This window comes from Canis aureus, chromosome 14, assembly GCF_053574225.1.
Source record: "Canis aureus isolate CA01 chromosome 14, VMU_Caureus_v.1.0, whole genome shotgun sequence".
NCBI classification, from domain to species: Eukaryota; Metazoa; Chordata; class Mammalia; order Carnivora; family Canidae; genus Canis; species Canis aureus.
Window position 1 is genome coordinate 15,892,364 of NC_135624.1, and position 25,364 is coordinate 15,917,727.

Sequence of the window (25,364 nt, forward strand, 5' to 3'; positions counted from 1 at the left end):
CAATAAATTCATACCTATTATATATCACTGCCTTTGAAATTTTTTTTCAAGAGGTGAAACTGATATCTGAAAAAATAATTAATATGTAACATGATTGTTACAGTAGAAACAGTCACAAACAATAACTAATAATAGTGGCTATCATTTTTTTGAGCATGGAAACTATACTGGCACTGTGGAAATCTTTTTTTTAAAACATAAATTATATAATTTAATCCTCATAACAACCCTGTGAAGGAATTGTTATCTCCATTTAGAGATGAGAAAAGTGAGAATCAGAAAAGGTAAGTATGGCTTTAGACTGAATAATTCCTGCCCCCCCCCCCCAATTAATATGTTGAAACCTAATCCCCAATGTGATGGCATTTGGAGATAGAATATTGGGGAGGTGATTAGGTCAGGAGGATAGAAGCCTCATTTATGGGATTAGTGCCCGTTTAAAAGAGGCCTTTAAAAGCTCCTTTGCCTCTTCTGCCCTTTGAGGATGTGGGGAAAGACAGCCATCTATGAATGAGGAAATGAGCTCCCACCAGGTACTGAATCTGCCAGTGCCTTGATCTAGTCTCCAGACTCTGAGTGAAGAGCATAAGCTATTGTTTATAAGCCACCTAGTCTATGGCATTTTTGTTATAACAGCCCAAACAAAGACACTAATTTGACAATTTCACAGAATTTGTGTATAGCAGAGTTTAGGTGCATAGTAAAGTCTTTTTCTTAAGCAAGCTCCGCACCCAGCATGGAGCCCAATGTGGGGCTTGAATTCACAACCCTGAAACAAAGACCTGAGTTGAGATCAGGAGTCATACACTTAACCAACTGAGCCACCCAGGTGCCCCAAAAAGTCTTAGTCAGTAAGCTATATGAAAGGAATTTTCATTCTTTAATTATCTATTTATGAAACATATGTCTAATATTTATCAAAATAATACTAAGCATTAGGGACATAAAACTAAATAAGATGTATCCTCTGCTCTTAAATGAGGGCACAGAAGAGGTATATCTAAGCCCCCTTGGAGCTGGAGGTTGGCAAATAGGTAAGGTGATCCTTGTGCTTAGTTATTTAGGTTAGTGAACTGGAGAAGAGGAAGGAAGGAAAGCATTTAGATGGAAGAAGAGTAATATCAGAAAAGATATGCAGTCTCCTTGCTTCTCTCTCCTTCTATAGGTGATGGCTTGGCTGGAGTTAAGAGGCTGAGTTCATTGGGGATGCTTTAACAGAATACCATAGACTGGGTTTATAAACAACAGACATTTGTTTCTCTCAGTCGTAAGGGTTGGGATGTCCAAGATCAAATGCCAGCAGTTTGGTGTCTGGAGACAGCCTATCTCCTGGTCATAGACAGGAGATGTGGTCCTGTGATGTGATCCAGGGCAGGTCATACCAGAGTGTGCCACTTTGATGTGTGGGTTGTTTTGAGCTAAAGTCAATCAGGGCCCAAGGGGCTCAGGAGGAGCTTTTTGCCTCCCTTTTAACTGCCTGAAAGCATTTAGATAGAGGGCCTGGCCTGGTAGACAGCTATCACTGAAAATAACTACAAAGAATATGAGCTAGGTGTGGTAAAGCCGGAAGGAGCTCAGCAAGGCTTGTTTGTTCAAATTTCTCTCTGTGTTCCATTATGTCTGCACAGCAGGGCAAACACTGTTTACAAACATTAAGTCTCTTCATATATCTGTAAATTGTCTTCCTCCCCTTTGAACTCCCAGACCCCTCTTTCCTTCTTAGCTCAGGATGGTTATATAAACTTCAATTGTTTGACTGTCAAGAATCCTAATATCATTGGGGTTCTCGTAAAAATGAAATTAACATTTTTTCCTTTGTCAATCTGTCTTCTGTCAACTTAATTATGAGATCAGACAAAGAACCCAGAAGGGAAAAGCTGTCTTCTCTGAAAGCTGTGTTCTCACATGGTGGGAGGGGTGAGAGAGTTCTCTGGGGCACTAATCCCATTCATTGTGATTCCACTCTGGTAACCTAATCACCTACCAACAATTACCCCCATTTCCAAATCCATCACATTGGGAAGGAGATTTCAACATATGCATTTCCAGGGGACATAAGGATTCAGCCTATAGCAAAGTCAGTAAGGGTTGAGGAGGTGGTGAGGTCAAGTAGGTGATGTGTCTGGGGGTCAGACAAGTAGAAGTAAGGCTGAGGAGGCAGCCAGTAAGGTTGGGAGATTGAGTATATATGAGGGGTTGTGAAAAGCATAAATTTCAGGATAAGAGCAACCAGATTTCTCATTATCCAAAAGGGGTGTAAAAAAGGGAAGGCTTCAAAGAATCCCAAGGGGAAACTAAAGTAGAGGAACTGTGTGAATTCATGTAAAATATAGATATATACAGATTAGATATAGATGAAAATGTGTACATATATATATATATCAAACACATATATGCACACATATTTTCTAATTTCATCCACTATGAATACTAAAGCAATAAATCTCTATAGCAACAAGCACACTAAGTACCTACATTTTGGTTTCTAAATGCCATTTTTTACTAAAAGAAATCAGGAAGGTTGCTTCCAGCGTTGGACAAGAAAAGGAACAATGCAACCCTAGAACAAACTGATGTGTCCAAAAAAAGATAAAAAGTGCTTTAGGACCAGTGGGGACTATCAAAAGCACAAGCTTGAAGAGGCTCCACTGAGCATGCTGGAACAGTTTCACCATCAAACTAACACTAATAATGATAGAGTACAACTCATTTTTTTTTTTTTTTTTTTTTTAGTACAACGGATTTAATTCAATGTAATGCAAATGAGAAGGAAGATAAAATTCTACATGTAGAATGACAGTTTTAAAAAATGTAGAATTAATACAAAAAAAATAAGATCAACATTTGGTAGCCATTGTAGTGATTTTGGATTCTGGGTGAATGTTTGATAAAAAAACAAGATTACAGTGTAGTCTTGGATTACCTTGGATTATCAATCACAAAAGAGAAAATGATGATGTTACCATAGACAACTCCAGAAGACACTAATTTTACTAGGTGATCAAGGATCACACAATCAGTGTGGGATATACAGACATTGTTTGCTTCCTGATAAGATGCATGAAGACACTGAGAGTAATTTCTGTGGTATTCTTGTCAAGAATGCAGAGTCTAAGTCTGGACAGGAGGAAAGACTGTATGGACTCAGTTTGAAGGACATATTACTAACTACAAAAGACATGACAGATAAATGCAATCATGTTGTGGGTTGAATCCTGGACAAGGAAGGGAAAAAGAACATTTTTGGATCGTTAGTGAAATTTGAATGGGGCCTGTGAATTACTTGATAATGCTATATCAATGGTAACTTTCTAATTTGGATGGTTATTGTGTGGTTTTGTGAAACAGAGTCTCGTTTTAGTAAACTCAAAGTATTGGGAACGATGAGGCATTATATTTGCATCTTGCTTTCACACAGTTCTGTGGTGGTTTTGAAAAATGTCTGTAAATTCTTTGATGCTCCGCTTATCCAAAGGTGGAATCAAATTCTCCTTTCTTTGATTAATGGGCAGCGTTAATGGCTAGCTTCTACCAAATGGAATATGGCAAAAGGGACCACTTCTCTTAGCAGCTCTCCTAACACTACCTGTTGTCTCAAGCCTGTATGTGGTTAGGGCATGGAGCAACAATCAGCACAGTCTATTTTATCTTGTTCATTGCAGCAGAAACTGTAGAAGCTCCAGTTCCTAGATTTGATCCAATAGGATTTGTCAAAAGCTTGATCTTCTTGATTTTCTTTCCCTTAAGGGGTTTCAATGCTATCTGGAATTGTGGAAAAAATGCCTGAGGGATGAACTTTGATCACCAAAAGGCAGGAAAGGAGAAGAGATCAGTGGATTAATTGCTTACCTCTCTTCCCCCAAAAGATAGCTCTAAAACACAACTGGCCCACATGGTCCACATGGCCCACACAACCAAACCATATGTGGTTTGGTGTTTCTTGTGAGGCTGTGACCAACTCAGTAATACTCAATAGCATATCACCCTGTATTTAATGCCTCCCTTTCCCTATTATCTCTTTTTTCTCTCATCTTTTTGGAACCGTACTACCTTTCTCCTCCCATATAGTAATAGTCCGTAAGCTATGCCTTAGCCTCTGTTTTCTAGGGAACCAAAGCTGGGACCTGTGACTTACCTCTCGCAAACAATGAATGGACAAGGTAAGGGACTGGGCTACCTAATAGTTGTATAAACACAAGTGTGATTCTTAGGAGGCTAAGATATTAGCTCTCATTATTGAGTGACTATTATTTATCAAGAAGTTTGCTAAATACGATACTGTTTTACATCATAGATTTCTTACTGCAGCACTGAGAGTGAGGCATACTCTTCTAGCTTAATAGATGAAATAACAAGGTTCTGAGAGGCTGACCACACTCATATACACAGAAATAACTCAAATGAGATTCAATTCAACATCTACATGACTCCAGTAAGCACATTCTTTTCCACTGTTCCATGCTGTTTGAGAGAAAGGATGGAGAGGATCATGGGAGCCTGGTACTGGAATAATTAAGGAAAATAGATGAATTAACTTGATTCCAGTATTGGAAGAGAAAAGATGGCAACATTAATTTTAAAAAAAGGTTTTTTGTTTCCAACACTTCAACACATTAATCCCACCTCTGCATGGCACCAGGGTGGTTTTAAAACTATTCAGTTCGCCTCGAATCCTTTCTAATGGAAGGCCCTCATAATTTAAATCTTTTCCATTTCTCCAGTCCTGTCACCCTTCATTTTTCTACAAGCTACCTAAGTGTCCTGCATGTTGAGAAACCTGCTGTTCCCTTTCACACCTACATGGCTTTAGGTATGTCATCTTTTCTGCCCAGAAATAAGACATTCTCCTAGTATGTAAAACCTGGGAAATTCTCATGTATTTCTCAAGGTCAGACTATACTTTTCCATAAATACTGTCCTGAGCTTACAAGCACAGTTAGTTTTTCCTTTCTTTGGGCTTCTATATGCCTAAGGGAATAGTTATATATTGGCCCATATACTTACTATAATTTATTTACTTATTTATCTTCTTTCATGAGCCTTTATTGATCTTTGCATTTCAAGTATCCACACACATGAGGATAACAACAATTTTTATATCATTTAAAGTGCCAGGCAAAGTTCTTTTTTTTAAGATTTTATTTATTTATTTGAGAGAGAGACCGAGAATGAGTTGGGGGTTAGAGAGGCAGAGGGAAGAAGAAGGAGAAGTAGATTCCCCCCTGAGTAGAGAGCCCTACACAGGGCTGGATCCCAGATCCTGAGATCATGACCCATGCCTAAGTCAGATGCCTAACCAACTGGCACCCCAATGCCATGCAAAGTTCTAAGCTCTTGTTACATTTAATCCAAATATAACCCTCTGAAGACCCAAAGAGGTTAGTGATTTGAAGACACACAAATATTTTACATGGCAGAGCTGGGATTTGAACCCAGCTGGTGTGGTTATAGAATACATGTTCTTTAGCACTATATCCTCTGTCACTGTAATTTTCAAGGAATGATTGTGGAATATGTAAAGAATGAAGAAAATAATGAATATCCATTTGCAGAATCAGAGATTGGCATCTGAGGAGTAGCACCTGGTTCTGCTCTTTCTCTTTCCTTCTGTGGAGGCAAAGAAATCAGAGGCTGGGGAAGAGGTGCTAAAGCAAATGAAGATGGGAGGTCAGGGAAATAGAAACAGAACGCTAAGGAAGGCTCTTCTGCAGTGAGTTGGGAACAAAATTGGAAATATAGGTTTAAATGGCAGTGGCTGAAATTTGTAGAACAGGACTCTTTCAACACCTTCTCTGTAGTGACCAAGTAACTTTGATCCTTGATGCCTAAAGTAATAAACTCTAATTTTAAATTCAATCAGATTTCCAGCCAAAGACTAACATCTGGCCTCAAAGTGACATAGAAATTCTCATTGATCAATCTCTGACTTGACAACAGTTGACACTGTAATTCAAATACTTCACAGAGAAACTGTGTAGGTTAAAAGAAAGTGATCTGTAAAACTTGCAGTTTTGCTGATTCTTAATGTTAAGAAGCCTCTTGGGAATCTCATTACCTTAGCAACGGACTTACAGAGGTTGTGAAATAGGGAACCATGCAGCTAGAAAAGACCTTGTGAGTCAAATTCAGTCTCACCTTCAAGTATCTCAGACAAATGAGACTATAGTTAACACTTAGATTTTGAGAAAAAAAAAATCTATAATTTCCCAGGCACAGTAATAAAGGATGTATTTGCAATAATAAATGTGTATTTTACAATCATGATGAAAACTCTGATATTTTAAAAACTTTACATTAGATAAAACCGTTTAATAAAAAAATATGCAAACTTCAGAATGCTGGTAAATATACTCTGAGACAGAGTTTAGCTTTCCTAATAGAGATTGTATAAAAGAACATCTGTAGCCAGTAGTTAAATCATACACTCTTTTGATACATAGCAAATAGAGGAACTAAAAAAATTACTCAATTCTTAATCATATGTCACCTTAAAAAGTTATTGAATACTTTAATACCTTTCATAGAATTCAGGGCTCTTTATTGGTGATAAAAACAATGTGTTGATAAAAACAATGTGCTTTTCTTTGCTTCTAAATATGTTATTTGACATATCAATTTGGAGTTGTTTTTATGGCTGTGTTGATATGTTTATGACAAAACCATTTATATTCCATCATCTCAGTGCCCATGTTTCTAATTTAGAGGATACCCAAGGAATTTCAGTTAAAATATGTGTACACAAACAAGGAGTTTGCCAGCCTTCATAGGTGCTATGGTCTGATTGTATCTCCTCAAAGTTTAAAGATGCTAGCATTAAAAGTGGGATCTTTGGGGTGATTAGGTTAGGAAGCTTCTGAGAAATACCTTGTACCTTCTACAACATAAGAGAAGGTACCACCTATGAACCACAAACAGAAGTTCTATCTGGAAGAAAGAAAGAAAAAGAAAAGAAAGAAAGAAAGAAAGAAAGAAAGAAAGAAAGAAAGAAAGAAAGAAAGAAAGAAAGAGAAAGAAAGAAGAAAGAAAGAAAGAAAGAAAGAAAGAAAGAAAGAAAGAAGAAAGAAAGAAAGAAAGAAAGAAAGAAAAAGAAAGAAAGAAGAAAGAAAGAAAGAAAAAAGAAAGAAAGAAAGAAAGAAAGAAAGAAAGAAAGAAAGGAAGGAAGGAAGGAAGGAAGGAAGGAAGGAAGGAAGGAAGGAAGGAAGGAAGGAAGAAAGAAAGAAAGAAAGAAAGAAAGAAAGAAAGAAAGAAAGATCCCATGCTGGTACCTTGATCTTGAACTTTCAGCCTTCAGAACTATGAGAAATAAATCAAAATTTCTAAATATATATATATATATATATACTACCTAGTCTATGGTATTTTGTTGTAGCAGCCCAAATAGACTAAAACAGTAAATATGGAATCTATGAACTGAATTAGGTAGCATTTTCTTTTGACCAAGTGATTATCAAACTTTGTTCTATGGGCTGCCTAGGGTTTCATGAAAAACATTACTCAAGGGAATGAGGTTATTTTTAGAGAAAAGACTAAGTATCCTCTAATTTAATTGAAAAGAAATAATGTATAAAAGTATTTAAGTATCGGGCATCCCGGGTGGCTCAGCGGTTTAGTGCCACTTTCGGCCCAGGGTGTGATCCTGGAGACCCGGGATCGAGTCCCACATCAGGCTCCCTTTATGGAGCCTGCTTCTCCCTCTGCCTGTGTCTCTGCCTCTCTCTCTCTCTCTCTCTCTTTCTCTCTGTCTGTGTCTCTCATGAATAAATAAATTTTAAAAAAATTTAAAAAGGGAAAGTATTTAAGTATTGGCATATTTCTTAAATTGTCACAACAGTTCAAAATATACTACAATGTAGTGATTCCAAAACTAGGAACTCATGTTAACTAGTAGAGAGTTCCTTAGGGTATAAATTTTATTGTCTGAAACATTTTAATGAAAAAAGATAAGAATCAGTTAAATATACACACACATACATGCACACACTTGCTGATAATAAGATAATCTCTTAGTTTGGAAAATCTAAAGGCTAGTCTTACCAACTTCAAAGTATAACAAATTCAGTTCAGTTCAATGTCTGCTAAGCTTCCACTGTGTACCAAGAGCTGTGCTAGACACAAAGAGATATGTGTCATAATCCTAGCCCTTAAAACACAGTCTGTAAGAGCTATCAAATAGGTGGATTCAGCATTTATATATATTATATATGTATTCAATTTCTTAGCACAGACTTTTAAGAGAATAAAAACAGACTATGCTCTGGTTGACACTTATGCTACAAACTGTCAATGTTTTAAAATTCCAAGATGATTTGAGAAATTAAGTGCATTCCCTATGTATTCTGACTTAAGTGATACTCTAACTGTAAAATGTAAAGTGAAAAGTGATTCCTCTTCCCTGACTTGCCCTGAGGTAGTATTTTTAAAGCTTGACCCATTCTTTATATTCTTCATGTCCTTCAAAGCATCTCCTTAGCATTTGCCTTCGGTTAGGGACTAGATACAGTGTCTATGATAAAAGGGCAATGTGGCAGGCTGATTGAGATTAGGAAACCCAGGGATATGCTCAAGGTCATTCACATTGTAAAAATTTTAGATCAGTTGGTGCTATCAACCAGTAAATCATTTAACTATAGACAGCTTTGTTAACACTTTTTTCAGGTACAGTGACCTTATTCATATATTCATTTATTCATCCGTCCATTCAATTGTATCTTATGTTCATTTGAGAAGAATGTCTTGAAATTGTACTTTCTCCTAAATATTGAGAATGTAGAGATGAATACAACTTAGTCTACTATTGCCTATCAGGAAAAAAACAAATATACTGATACAAAAAAGTGTGATAAATAATGTAATTTTATATTGAGGTATATAGGAGGCATGGGAAGAAAATGAACAATTCTGCTTAGGAGTGGAAAGATTCTAAAAACTGAAATATGTGGGGCACCTGCTTGGCTCAGCCAGTACAGTCTGAAACTCTTGGTCTTAAGGGTGTGGGTCTGAGTTCCACACTAGGTGTAGAGATTACTTAAAAATAAATTAGATAAAACAAAACAACAAAACTGAAGCATAAACTGAGATTGGGCAAGTTTACCAGGATGAGAGTGATTGGAGGAGGTGTAATAATGTGTTTGATGATTGGTAACATTTTATGTAGGGGACATAGTTTGACCAAAGGGTGATAGTGTGAAACAACATAATTGGAAAACTCAAGCAGCTCAATATGGCTGAGGTTAGGGTACAAGGAGGGTGAGGTCAGACACGAGGTTGGGAGATGTAGCATAGTCTGTGTACAGTAAGAAGCTTTGCTAATTTTATTTTAAGCACATAGAAGCCACTGGTAAAATATCCTGATGATGCACACCCAACAAATCCTTCACATAAAGCAGTCATGCTAATCTCCCATGAAATGAACTAAACATGATATAGAGTCAATTAAAAAGATATGACCCCACTCCCTTGGGAACTTATAGTCTAATAATGGAAGAGTTAAATCAAAGTATCAGGAAGTATTCCTTTTTATAAGAAGGACTCAACAGAGCATTGTTCACTTCAACTTCACTTAACCTGCTTATTCTTTAAATATTTTCCTTTAAAGTATGTTGAATGAAAGAACAAAGTGAAATATAGATTTTTGTCTAAATCTCTGTAGCTACCTGTTTAAAGAGTTTGCAAGCAGGGGTAGATCAATATTTTTTGAACTATAATAGCAATCAAAGTAAATGGATTTTTTCTTTTGAAAGAACTATAACTGCTAGCAGCATAACTGCAGCCATCAAAAACTTCTAAACCTTATTTCTCTTACTATCTCTTCCAGATGGTGAAAGGACTTATAATTATTTGGAGTTATATTTATAAAACAAATAAGAAGAATCAACCACTCTTATTGTTACAAAAGACCAAACAGAGAAAATCCAGAGTGCAACAAATAAGTAGAATATGTCTTTTGTTTTAAAAATAATAATGTTTTCTCCTAATCACTACCATTTCCACTCCTCCAGAAGTGACCATTATCCTGACTTAAAAAATTAGTGCTTTTATTATATTTATTATATTTATTAGGAGAAGGCAAAGTGGAGAGTCTCTGGAATGCTGACAGTATTCTCTTTCTTGTTCTGGGTATTTATTTTATCATAATCAATCATGAGTTGTACATTCATGTTATATACCTTCTTTCATGTTGCTATGATTTATTATTTTTTGGTTGTGTGTTTTTTTAAGTAAACAGGAATCCAATAGTAACTATGATAAAGCCTTCTCTTTCCTTACAAAAAGGGAAAGACATTGCATGTTGCAACCCATTCTTGTTCTTTTTTTTTCTCCTTTGAATGAATACAGGAAGTTCAAACTACTATAGTCATATTGTAACTATGAAAGAAAGGCCAAGAGATTTACAAAAAAAAAAAAAAATATCCTTGACCTATTGAGCTGCTGAACTAATATCTTCAACTACCTGATGCTGGACTTCTTGTTATGTGAAAAAAATAAACATTTATTTGCTTAAAAAGAAAGAGAAGGATGGATAGGAGAGTATATAGAATGAAGTTGCTCTTGATAATATGTCTAAATTTCTAAATATGTCAGTTTTCTCACATGAGTAAAACAAGAGCATTAATAACTGATTTATATGGTCATTATAAGGACTGAATAATAAGAAATGTAAGTAAAACACATAGCATAGTCCCTAGACAGACACAAAAAAGTTATTTTTTTTATTACTCAAAAACATTTATATTGAAGACCAGGTGCCTTCCATATCAGTCATTCACACACAAAAAATATCTTGCATGTTTCTGAGTTTTTTGTTTAATTTAATTTTATTTTTGTTTTGATATCCTTAATGTTGGTGACCATGGCTGTTTGTGTGTATGTCTGTATGATGAAGATACCTAAATGTTATGTTGTGTACTTCATATCAAAGATCTAGGCTATATGAGCCTTACCCTGTGCTGTACTATGATAGAGAAAAAGTCAAACATTAAACATAAATGCACTTCAAAAAATAATAATGCTGATAATTATGGAATTAAGTCCTGGAACTATCCACACAATTTCTTTCAATCTAAGAAACAGGTATTAAGCGCTGAGCTAGCCATTGGAAGAATCCTAAATGCAACAGAATAGGCATTTGCTCAAGGAGATAAATATAACATTTAATTAGGTATTTTAAAGTGCTGGCAATAAATATGATAAATAAATGCTATAGTATTGGACCAGATTTCTCATATAGTTTAGGCCTCCGAGACTACTTTAACAACCACTTCTCCATTATCTTTGTATATCTTTCAGGCTGTGGGCTCTGTTTCCAGAGTTTTCAGGAGAGAATCCTATATTATTCACCTACATTCTAGTTTAAATTTCAATCATTACCTAACTTCTTGCAAGTTATTTGCAGTTAATACTGTTCTCAAATAGTAAAATAAATGACTTTGCAATTTTAAGAGGATATTGTTGTGTTTGGTATGTATAGTTGCTCTCAATTTGCCACAGAGAGACATTCCAAGATCCCCAATGGATGCCTAAAACTTCAGATAGTACTAAGTCCCCCCCTCCAAAAAAAAAAACATGTTTTTTCTATGCATGCATAATTATGATACGATTTAATTAATAAATTAGGCACAGTAAAAGATTGATAACAATAACTAATAACAGAACAATTATAATAGAAGTTATGTGAATGTGATCTATCTCTCAAAAGATCTTATTGAATTGCACTCCCCATTCTTCTCATGATGATGTGGGATGAGAAAATGCCTATGTGATGAAATGATGTGAGATGAATGAGGCAGGTATTAAGATGAAGCATGAGGCTAGTGTACCTTCTGACAATAAGTCAGAAGGAGAATCATTTGCTTCAGAACCAAGGATGACTGCGGATAACTTGAAGTGCCTAAAGTAAAATCGCAGACAAGGGGGGATTAATTGTGATGTTTGAAGACTAGAGATTAGAAAAAAGTAAGGTGTTTTGTTTGTTCATTCAACAAGATAGGATGTGCAAGACGTGATATTTTGGGCCATAAAGATTTAAAATGTTGAATAATGTATAGATTTTGTGTATGTATAAGGACAAAAAAGGATTAGTTACTTAAAATAGGTATAAATAATTTTAATGCAAGACAATATGTGAAAAGTATGTTATTTATTTAAGGTGTTTTAGAAATACAGAAGAATAAAAGCCAGAGGAAGTGATTCAGTAATTAGAATTTAAAAATTCAGAAAAAGGAAACAGTTTTCTGTGTTTCCTACACAGAGAGAAGGAAAGTGTAGGGATGAATATCGAAAACTATATCAAAGAAGTTGAATTTTATACTGTTCTTAATGAATGCAAAGGACTTTTATAAATGGAAATCAGAAAATATATTACAAAAGGACTGAGGGGCATAAGTTTGAACAAGAAAAAATTTTATATAAAAAACATAAAATATGAGTGGAAAAGCAAATTATAGTCAAACAGTGCACGACTTCTTGTATCTAGTCAGAGTGGAATTGATTATGTCAGAATATAGAAGATTCTATAAAGATTTTAGAATCAAGTAACAGAGCTAAAACTAATCTGGAATCTATGAGAAGAGTAGCTTCAAGAAAGGAACCTGGAATTAGCTATTGGAACAATTCAAGAAAAGCAAAATAAAAGGTATTATAATTGTGGCCAAAACAGAGGTGACAAGTACTGGTAAAGACAAATGATAAAACTTGCAACTTATTTAATGTAGGAGGTACAGAAGGATAATTAAAGTCGAAAAAAATATATATAATTAAAAAAAATTCCCAAAGCAACATAAGCTCTATGAGTTAAGAGGGATTATGGAATAAAAATGGAGCTTGATAGTCAAAATGATTGTGATATGAATATACTCTATAGAATATTAAATTGATTTATGTAGCATTTTTTATTCCTTAATATATTAATGTTCATTATGAAAGTTTAAGTGGGGTATGTAGTTTATGACTATGCATTTAAAACTTTTTTTTTTTGCATTTAAAACTTTTATTATTTTTATTTGATGGACCAAATATACACATGGATAATGGCTATTCTATATTTGACAACAGCTCTGACCCATTTGAGAAGCTCAGGAAGACAGACTACAACCTCTGCAGCAATCTATTAAGTAAGACTTGGCCAATAATAGCCAATTTCCCTAATTTTTGCTCCCACTTCCAACACAGAATCAATCAGAGAAAGCCAAATATGCTGCACAAACTAATCAGGTAAGATTGTTTTACTTCTAGTTAGCCCACTTCCAGCCTCCCCATGACAATAATCTCCATCAGAGCAAAATTAGAAAGTAATCCTTCCTTCCTTCCCTCTTTCTTTTTTTCACTATAAAGATTTCCCATTCCACTGACTGTCTTTGAGTTTCTATTAAAGCAAGGGATGGTGGCTGACCCCCTTGTTATAGAAGCTCTGAGTAGTTTCTGTTTGTTTTCATTTCTATGGTATTTATTTATTATTTTCAAAACTCCAATACACAAGTATGTTTATTTATACATACCAACATCACACATGAAAGTAAATAACTTCAAACATGATTCATAGAACAATGCATAACTCCATAAATGTACGATGCCCTCTAATATTTTCTATTCCATTCTATTCTTTTCAGAGATATATATAGCCAAATATATATATATATAATATATATTTATATCTAATATATATTATATATATATAATATATATTAGAAAGGAAAAGAAAAAAAGCTGGACCAAACCCATTAAAATTATATAATGGCCCTAATTAATATGACTTTTTTTTTTTTTTCGCAAAGCAATTGTACACTGATTTTCTAAGGTTTATTTGCCTCCAGAATCATGTTCATGGAGTATCTCTTGGATTTTATTTCTATAGATTACCCTTGGGAAAGTGTGCATACATTTTGAGTAGGGATTACTGGAAGAGTGGGGATGTGATTAGCAAATAATCAGGATAAAGATAGTTTTTAATGACACCATTTAGTTCAAGTTAAAGCATATTGATTTAGAAATTACAGCTCAGATAAACAGAAAGAAAAATAACTGAAATCAAGAAAGGAGTTTCATAACTCTTTCATTCTAGTCTTTTTTCCTAAACCTTCTTTAACATTTAGCCTTCTGTCCTATTATGTACTAATAAAGTAGGAGTATAGATTGGGTAGAGCAAATTTAATAAAGACAAAGCCCTGTCAATCAGAAATTGAAAGGGGAATGTAAGGGTAAATACAAATAATAAGAGGCTTAGTTCTCCCCGCTAAAAATAGAAGACTACTCCTTACCTCTCTTTATCTTAAAACTTTCATTTTGGAAAACTTGTAATTGTTAGTTCTATCTGTCTTTCTCAAATGTACATAAATATTTTCAAGTGCTAAATAAACCTCTTGTTAGACTCAAAACTTAGGAATGTTTTCCCAAGAATCTCTTTGAAATATAATTATCAGGAAGATGGCACTTCTATTTCCCTTTCCGTAGAAAGGTAGGAACCTAATTTCAGTGGACATCTCACTCCAAGTTACAAAACTACTCCCTGTCATAAAGATACAAGAAACTTATCTTTCCTTTGGATAAAGCCAATTAGCTAACACAGATAGTCACCCCAATTACAGATCAATTTAGGATGAATTATGTGTGGCAATAATGTTGTCTAGTTCTCTTACCTGAGGACTATTTGTCATTCATCTTTAGAATAGGCATGTAATAGGTTTGTCTGCTTGACTATATAAAAGGGAAGATTTTCTGTCTTTGAAAACTCTTTGGTGGATTTCTTATGATGGGACATCATATCCTTGTGTAATGCTTATTTAATAATAAAACAGCTTTCTTTATCTACTACTTTTGTGAATAGGTTTTCTGGGTTAGCAGATTCTATTTTTAATTTTATTTCCCCAAAAAACAGCCCTATACAGAAATTATATACATTTTTCTTTAGTAGAAAGGATTTCTATTTTTAAATGTTTTTGTTTCATTTTTATTAAGATTTGGAGTTAAAAGAATTAGGTGTGGGGAAATATAAGAAAAGTCTGAGAAAAGCACAATGGGCTGATCACAAAGGATACAAAGCCTAAAAATCCCTTATTTCATGAGTGTTTTTATACTATACAATTTAAAATTTATTATTTCTTGCTTGGAGTGGCTAAAGTAAATTTCTTTATGTTCTGATGTAGATTGGATAAGCTATCACTTCCTTTCTAGCCATGATTCTATGTTTTCATAAATAATCTATAACAGAGAAGAAGGGGGAAGGAGTTCCATACAAATAGCTCCTTGATTTTTCCAAATGGCCTTTCAATTGCCACATAATTTGTTGAAAAATTAAAGCTTTACTTATGCAAGTTTAAATTATTCCTACCTTTAGAACTTAAATTTTCTTCTGAAATAAGAATTTTTACCTCTGCATAAACTAGTCAAGAAAATATATTAGATATATTTACATAAATGGTGAGCAAATATTTAAATTTTAAAAGAAATGTTACAGATTTCATTTTAGTTGCAAGTGTTCTTAAAAATCTAACATGATTTTTGCTCGGTTTCTGGAGCATATATCTACTATGTAAATCAATATACACTGCATAGGTATTATTTACTTTAAGAATTGTCACATACATGGGGAAATTCAAAGTCGTACATCAAGACTAAGACAAATATAGACACCCACACTGCCCGAGTTTTCAATAGCAGATGTTCTTAGTTTATAGGAGTATGTCAAAAATAAATCAACATCTAGGACACCTGAGTGGCTCAGTAGGTTGAGCATCAGCCTCTTGGTTCCCCTGAATGGCTATATGGCTGTGTGATGGGGAGGGGTTAATGCGACATCAACAAGACTGACAGGACAAGGGAGGTCAGTAACTATCTGATGTCCTTTTATTTTTCTGTTGCTGCTGATGTAGGGTAGCTGGCTTAATATCTTACTTGGACTGATTAATCTTCTGGTAAAATTATTCTGCTCTGGACTTTTGGAGTAATTTGGGCATCAAAGAAATATGGCCATTTGCTCTTAAGGTATTTGTGCTTTGAAGTGCTTTAATCTTGGGTATCTGCTGTTAGTCTTATAAGGAAAATGTTACACAACAAAACTCTTCACAAGGGCAGCAGGTAGAAGTTACTGCTTATCTACACATGTCCATATTGTATGGAACAAAAAACAGGGGGTGAATTTTCTCCTATGCCATATTATAAGGAAAGCTGGATTGCATACTTCCCCACCCAACTCAACACTTAGGAAGCTGGTTATTAGTCTGTCCTTGAGCAACAGGTCTAGTGTCTGATTTTTTTGCCATAATTCTTCAGGGTGTTTCCGGTGCTTACTACGGGATTTTTATCTTCTTTTCTGCATATTCTTATTCTTCTGTATTATACTGAACTTGAAGACAGAACTTGCACAAATAGAAAGGATGTCTGCTGTATACAATATGGAGGAAACTTATGGTGATAGGTTTCATAAAATGCAAAGAAATTAGAAAATATATTTTCCTCTGAGAAGAAGGCTGGCCTTCAAGACTGTCTTCTCAACTGAACTCAAACTCACACTTAGTCAAGAGCTGACCTATTTCCTTTTCTTTGAATTGCCACCTTAACAGTTCTTGTCCCAGTGCCCTTGAGGTATATGGGTTTGGTGACCTAGAGTGACAGTTCATTACAAGCAATGCAAGAGAAAAGTATTACACAACTAAACTTCATTTCATTTTACATATTATAAGTAATTCAGACTTTTTACTACTTCATCTTGAAAATTTCTATTCATCTTTCAGACTTAGGTATGGTATCATTTCCTTAAGCAGCCTGTACTGTACCCCCATTTTTAGCAAATCTTGTTTGTTTTAAACGTTAAGAGCACATATTGAAATGGCCTATTTAAATGTACTTGTCCCCACTTTTCTGAAAGTCTGTAGATAAAGGAACCTTGTCTATTTCATCTTTTTAGCCCTTTACATGTGTTAGGTAACACAGAACTTGGGATAAAATAGGCAGATAAGTAAAGTTCTTAAAGGCAAATGTAAATATATTTATAAGATAGCATTAGTTTCATTTTCTGTTTAAAAAGATTTATAATTTGAATGCCTTTCAATGAAGCAGAAAGCATATCTGTCTAAAATCACTCTAAATTTGATACATTATTCAGATATCAAAATAAAAAAACAAATAAAATAATCAGATTTATAATCATAGTAATTATATCAAACTTGATGTGAAGGAAAAATAACTTCATTTGAAATCTTAAAATATATACAAATAATATAGGTAGCTACCATGGGGAAGAGAATTGGAAGGATGATTAGAGGACTGGGTTAAAGTTATATATATTTTCCATCAAGAGATTAAAATTTGAGATACAAAGGTCAGTAATATAACAAGGTCCCTGGAGAACCCAAAGAAAGAATGAGAGTGGATAGAAACAATAAAAAGATAAAAGGAAATAAGAAGATGAGGAAAGCTTTTAGAAAGCAGCCAGCTTTAACTAAATAGGTGAAGAAGGTACAGGGGGACCAGTACTAACCATCCATTCCAATCTTCATAGGATATGCCTAACAGGACAGAAAAGTTAAAAGAACAAATGAACCAATGGAATAGCTTAATTTGTCTTAAATTCTTCTGCAGCTAGTATTCCACATGTGGATTCAATATCATCAATTAGGTGCATTTTGGGGAGATTTGAAAAGTGGGAGAGACATGGAAGACATCTTCCTTGTTCTTTTGTTCATGAAGGTAACATGCTTGTTCATTGGGTTTTTCTCAAGTGGAAACTCCATTGTCCAGTCATAACTTTGAGGGCACTAATCCTTGAATGGAAGACTTTGTTGATGCTAACATCAAATTCCTGATTTCCCACCTTCCTGTTGTGTCAGAGATAGCACTCATTTGGCAGTTTGCATCTCGTGCTTATTCTTATAGTCTCCTTGGAGACTCAATGTAGAACCTGCCCTTTTGACCATTCCAGCAATTTAATTTACAAAAAATTATCTATATTAAATCACTTTCTTCTTAAAATGGCGAGGCACCTTTCCTTTGCTACCAATGGAACTAATACAACAGGTTAGGAAAATGTGATACTAACACATTATTTTGTACCAATGTTGGTATTCTGTGGTACTTTCTAAATTCTGCTTAATAAGTTGTTAATGTTATCTATGGTAAAAGAGAAGTATTATATAACTCACCTATAAACTAATTGTTTTCCAAAAATTTATACTATACAGAATTCTAGACCTATAAACAAACACAAGGAATTATATCCATTCACATAAATAGCAAGTTCTGAACTGAGATGCTGGTAGTTCATGATGTACCTCAGTCTCTATCCAGAATTTGGTTAATTTATTCAACAAGCATTCACTAAAACTTTCCACGTACCAAGCACAGAGATTCTTACCAGCAAAGGAAGGGAGGAAGGGAGGAAGGAGAAAGAAAAGAAAGGAAGAAGAAGGAAAATAAAAGATCATCGGGGAGCTCACAGTCTAAATTTCAGACAGATAATATTTAGAATAGAATTGTGTTCTAATATAATTTATATATTTTAACATATATATTTATCCATATTAGATAATATGGAAGCAAAAAGAGACTAATCTTCCAGGGAACTTTAGCTGCTTTACTATTCTGAAATGATCAATATAGAATGTATTTTCATCCCTCACTTTCATTGTCTGTATTGTTACACTTTCTATAAAATATAGTTCAACTCTAAATTCATCTGTGACCCTACAGTGCTTTAACATTAGAACAGGGTCTACCACAGGGATGCCTGGGTGGCTCAGTGGTTGAGCATCTGCTTTCTGCTCACAGGGCCCTGGGATCGAGTCCTGCATCGGGCTTTCCTCAGGGAGCCTGCTTCTCTCTCTGCCTATGTCTCTGCCTCTCTCTGTGTGTTTCTCATGAATAAATAAAATCCTACAAAAAAAAAAAAAAAAGAACAGAGTCTACCACAAAGTTAGTCTCCATATGGTTAAATGCCAACACTAGGCTAGAATTGTTGAGCTGAACAATTGGTTAACAACAGGTGGTTGTCACCTTCCCAATTACAGGATGTTTGTTACTTGAATTGTTAATTACCTGAGATATTCTGAAAGCTCTGATAAGCCAAAAACTGGAAAAATCACCTGGAAAACTGGAATCAGTGTGACTTCTTTGACCTTGGTAACAACTACATTAAAAATACTAATATACCAAATACATGGTAGAATAGATTCTGTTGGAACTGGATTCCATAGGAAGAATAATTGAAAGAATAGAAGAGCAAATATTTATCAATGATAATAATTTCACAAGTTCTGTCCTTGATCTAGAAAAACTACCTTATCTAGGCTTTTCTTAAAGCTTTGTTCCTTGATGCATTCTTGCTATGTCAGCTTTGGCACTATTTGAAAATAAAGAAAAGAAACATCTAGTGAAAAAAAAAAAAAAAAACATCTAGTGAATCCTTAGAACTATTTTTGTCTTAATGTTCCTGCCCTTTGACTGCCAGTTTTTGGCTTTGTAAATACCACCAGTATTTTTGAAGGGATGATTTCACTGTATATGGTGTGTAAGATAGAATGCACCTGAAAATTTCTCAATATTAGATGACAAATAAATCAAAACTACAAATTGATTAAAATTCTTTTGCCTGACAAAACTTTAGTCAGGCCCCTGAACCCTCTCCTAGATTCATCTGTGCACTTTCATGTAAAATCCAATTTTACGAAGAACTCTGCTTCATCATTTTAGCAAGAACTCCCACCTCTCCCATATCTGATATCTGATACCCCTGATATCTTATTGGGTTTCTCATCTTTTACCATTCCCTCGGTGATATCTGAACATCCTAGACTGCCTTCCCATAGGTTGGTTTAGCCAGAATTCCCTTTACTCCTGCAGTTTTACCTTTGTTTTTCCATCCACTGTTGCTCACTCTGCTTCTTGGTTGTAAATTTCTCCTTGCTCATGCTATACTTAGAATTCAGTCCAGTCTCTTTTCCTCCCCATAAAGCCCCTATTGCAGTGGTCCCTACCATACCTATCACCATGGCCCCTCACCTCCCTTGAATAAAATCTTACTGCCTTTATCAATTGTCATAAATATTTTTCAAATAAACAAAATACGGGGATATGGTTTATTCAAGATGCAAGGATCTTGCATCATATATATACTATATTTATATACACATATAATATATTTATATACATATAAATATTTTTAAAGGTTTATTTATTTATTTATGATAGACAGAGGGAGAGAGAGAGAGAAAGAGGCAGAGACAGAGGAGGAGGGAGAAGCAGGCTCCATGCTGGGAGCCTGACGTGGGACTCGATCCCAGGACTCCAGGATTGCGCCCTGAGCCAAAGGCAGGTGCTAAACCACTGAGCCACCCAGGGATCCCCTACATATAAATATTTATATATTTTTTTTGAAATTTGATTTCACAACTTACCAAATATATAAATTTAGAAATTTACTTCACTTTTCTAAGACTCTATTTCATTATGGGGGGGGGGGAGGAAAATATCTAATAAGGCTGAGTTGGGGATTTTAGTGGATAAGTCATGTAATAATAACTGATCAATACAAATTAGTATAGTATGAGACATGAGAGAACTGGCCTTGACTCTGCAAAACTTCAGAATCATGGAAAACAATAAAAACAATGGGACTGTTCCAGAGTACAAGAGACAGAAGAGACATAATGACCAAATGCATTGAGTGAAATTTAATTGGATCTTAGGTTAAAAAGAAATGTATAAAAGACCATTTGGTCCAACTGGGGGCATTGGAAATGGGTGATATAGTAGATGACATTAACTAATGAATGTTTATTTTCTTATTGTGATCATAATATATGCCTATATAATGGAAGTTTCTATCATTAGCAGATGCTTATGTACTTAGGGATGCAATGGAGTGATACGTGTATCTTTTTTTTCAATAGTTTAGTAAAATAAATAAAGCAAATAAAGTTTTTGTGTATTCATGTATGTGTGTGTATGTATGTTTATGGGAAAAGAGAAAATGTGTATCAATATGGCAAAACCTTAAAACCTGATAAACCTTGATGAGCAGTATACAAGTGTCTCTTTTATCATTCTTTCAAATTTTCTGACCAAATCATTCAACTAAAATAAGTCATTATTCATAAGCTACAAAAATATTAGCATAAGTAATAATAGTAATGATAATAATAACAAAACAGATGTGTCAGTTTAAATAAGAGTATTAAAATGAAGATTTAGAAAAAATTGTAAAGTATGTTGGGTTTTCTTTCGTATTTTCCTGAACATACAAAATGTAATAGGCAAAAAATTAAAATTAAAATAAAATAAAATGAAATAAAATAAAATAAATAATAAAATAAAATAAAATAATAAAATAATAAAATAAAATAAAATAAAATAAAATAAAATAAAATAAAATAAAATAAAATGTAATAGGCTAAAACAGAGGTCCAGGTTAGTAATTTAGAAACATACGGATGACATATTTTTGTTAGTAACATGCACATCATACTAGATATTTGTTGATAGTAACAAAACACAACTCTTTGTAAAAGTATCTATAAAATGTAGAGTTATCAGTTCCATAACTAAAAAATCTAGTGATGTACTAATCATTAACTTAAGCATATAGAACCATTTGCACAGGCTGAAGGAAATATCAACACCGAGTGTAAGAAAAGCACACACTGATATTGCAGATTTCTTAATTAAAAATGGCAACTACTCATTTTCTCATTAATTCTCTTGCCAACAGTGATAGAATATCTGCTAGGTCTATTTCCTGAGAAACTATTATATTGCTGTGCCACCAATGGGTCAAAACAGTTCAGTACATTTCTTTCAAGCATTTCAATCTATATTTGCCAGTTCTTGTGGTGAGTATATTAGATTTGACATGTCACATCTCAAACTCATGAAGGCAGCAAATAGCCTAGTTGATATATTTCATTAAAGTGTAAGATAAATTCTAAACATTAAATGTCCACAACAATGAATTTTCATTCTTGTCAAGAAGTAGGGCTGTAATTCTCCATGAGTATCATCAGGAACCTTGTTTTCAGAGTACAACATACTCTGCGATACAGGTTTTACATGCAATTATGAACTGATGCTAAAGATGGGAGGGAATAGAGATTAGAAGCCCAGGCTTTGGAGTAAAACTAGTTGGGTTTAAATCTAGTTTTTGCTTTGCTGTTACTGGAAAAATTAAATCAGGTAGTCAACACAACATATTGCCAGGCACGTACTAAGAACACCAACTCTGTTACTCAATAAATATGAATTGAACTCCCACTCACTGTGTGCTAGGTATTGCTCTAGGTATGGTTCACATAGCAATGAACAAAAAGAACCTCCCAACCTTCCTCCACCCAAAAAGATGAAGAAAGAAAGAAAAGGAAAAATCCTAGTTTATGTGGAGCTTATATTCTGGTGAAGGGAGGCAGACAATGCAATATACACAGGATGGTATTTTTGCAATACAAACAGTGTATTAGAAGGTGGCAAGTACTATGCACAAAACCATAGAGAAAGAGGAAATTGTGGAAAGGTGAATGGGTTACAATTTTTAATACAGTGGTTAAAGAACTTCTCTTTGAAGAATGACATCGGAGTTAAGACGTGACAAAGATGATGTGGTTAGCATACATACACATAATGGGGAAAGGCCATAAGGAAATAATGTGCCTGAGTGTTTAAAGAAGAGTAGAAGCCACAGAATAAGTATTGAAATGATCAATTTGGCTTTATTTTGAGGGCATCAGAGACTAGAAGCAGAGAAATCAATCAGGTGATTGATGATAATGGGTTAAGCAGAGTGTTCACAAGGAAGGTAGTGATAACTGATTGGATTGTGGGTATATTTTTGAAGTGGAACTGAGAGAATTTGTTGATAGATGAAATGAGGGGAAAATGAGAGAAATAGGTTAATCAAAGATGTCACCAGTAATTTTGGTCTGAGCAACTAATGGTTGAAATTTCCATCAAAGATGGAGAAAACTGTAGGTAAAGCAATTTGGTAAGAAAGCAACTCAGGTGAGTTTGGGAAGTCTGTTAAGTATCTAGATGGAAGTATCTAGAAGTATCTAGAAAGCAGCTGAGTGTCTAGAGGTTTAACAGGACATGCCAATGTGAATACAAGGTTGACACATGCATGGTATTTAAAACATACAACCGGATGAAATCTCTGAGGTAGTGAGTTAAGAAGAAAAGAGGACAAAGGACCACTAATATTAAGTGATCAGGTGGAGGGAGAGAAAACTGGCAGAAGGAAAACACAAAGAGTTGTAATGTTCTGGAATATAGGGAATAAAGAGAAATGAGCATTTAATACTGAGTTACATATGGCTAATTTGTCAAGTAAGATGTGTACAGAGAATCTACTAATACATATAACGATGTGGAGGATATTTTTGACCTTGACAAGAGATCTTTTAGTACCACAATAGTAGTGAAAATCTATTTGAAACAGTAGGTTTAAGCAACTATGGGAAAAGGCAAATTAGAGACAAGTCAAAGTGACCAACTCTGTTGAGAAATTTTCCAACAAATAAAAGCAAAGATATGGGGTAATAGCTGGCAGGAGAAACAGGGCCAAATAATTTTGTTTTTTCTGTTTTTATGACGGCAAAATAAATCCACGTTTGTACAATCATGAGAATTATACAAAGAGAAAATTTGATCGTTCATGAGAAGACTGGCTGGAGCAAACTGGAGGTAGTGGGATGGTCTGGCATTGTTATTTCATTTACATTAAGAGGAAGGCCACTTAAATAGGTAATCATCTTGATATATGTGTAGATCTGGTGGTAGATACAGTATATAATTAATACTATCCTACTTAAGATTAACTCTAAAAGAAAACATGTGAATGTTAATTAGTTCTTTAACTCCTGCTATAGCTCAAATAGAAGCTGACTAAATTCAAATCCATGAAATCAAAATTATTTTTGCATATATACTGATAAAACTAGTCTCTAACACAACTAAAATACATTTTTTCTTTTGTGTATATTAAAAGGAAAATTGACCAGTGGCTACTTTTATTTGCTTTTGTAACATCAAGAGTACTCAAAATTCCATACCTAATTTAGAACAAAGACAAAATGTTCCAAAGCATTTCTTTACAATGAACTATTATTTAAATTGTGAAGTTTACACAAATTTGGATTTCAATTCATAAAATGTTTAGTTCTTATTAAGTTTTAACTTGTGAAGTGAGACTTAGGCATGAAAGGACAAGAAATATGATACTACAACCTGTGTATGATTGTTCTGGGTGTGTAGGCTGCTACTTCCTATTGAGAGACATTAATAATGATTATGTAAGTATCGTTTACATGGAATATGCCAATGATATTAATTAGCACTCATTTCCACTTCCTCCTAAGCTTAAAATGCAGTCTTAGTATTTAGCAAATGACTATAATTTGGCCAGCAATCAAGATAATTTTAGGAAGAGCAGGAAAAACAATAGGAAAGCAAGGAGTATAATAGTTTGAATTTTTGCATTCTCCCCACCCTGAATTCTTATATTGAAATTCTAATCCCAAAGTGGTGGCATTCAGAGGCAGGGCCTTTGGAAGGTGATTAGGTGATAATGATAGAGTCTTCATGAATGGGATCGATCTCCTTATAAAAGATACCCCAGAAAGCTCCCTTGTCCCTTCTTTCACATGAGAGCACAGCAAGAAAGCCACAGTCTACAATTTGAAAGAGGGCTATATCATCAGATACCAAACTTACCAGTGACTTGATCTTGGATTTCCCAGCCTCCAGAACTGTGAAAAATAAACTTCTGTTGTTTGTAAGCTCCCTATGTGTGCTATTTTTGTTATAACAGCCCAGTGAACTAAAACAGGGATGTAGCTAGGGAAGATACATACATAGAAAGAGGGTGATATATATTTGTAAGCCTGTTACTGAGCAGGGTACCTGGTGCATAGTACTTAACAACAGTACTTGTTGTTTAGATGTGGAGCTAACAATCACTTTATATTTTAGAAGAGAGAACATTGTTCATTCAACTAGTAAGTTTTTAGTCTTTACTATTTAGAAATTCTTCTTTTTTCTATACTTTTACTTGTATAGTTAAGACAATAAAGTAGCTGAAGATAATCCAAATACTCATTAAATTAGAGTAAAAACTGCAGAGAAAAAAAGTGATTTGATAATTGATGTATGACATTAATTTTAATGGAAAATAATACTGGGCAACATAATGATGCTACATGATAAGGATAAACACAAGAACCAATGAAGATGGGATTCAAAGGAAAATGTGTCATTAAAGCTCACTTTATTCGCCAATTTAGGTTATGACCAAATCAAGAAATAAAGAATTAAAGACAAAATGACTGTGTTACTTAAATTACTTGTTTACCATCATTCTTCAAGTATTTTTAAACCAAAAAATATAGAGCATT

General features: G+C 34.2%; 1 protein-coding gene and 1 long non-coding RNA gene across 2 annotated transcripts in view; one reads left to right on the forward strand and one right to left on the reverse strand.

Moving 5' to 3' along the window:
• Positions 1 to 25,364, reverse strand: part of CSMD3 (CUB and Sushi multiple domains 3) — a 1,166,404-nt gene that overhangs the window by 425,251 nt on the left and 715,789 nt on the right. The window lies entirely within an intron of this gene.
• On the forward strand, positions 12,539 to 16,094 carry LOC144282844 (uncharacterized). Its single transcript, XR_013351253.1, has 3 exons — positions 12,539 to 12,631; positions 13,051 to 13,209; positions 15,864 to 16,094. It is a non-coding gene; the product is annotated as an uncharacterized LOC144282844 (long non-coding RNA).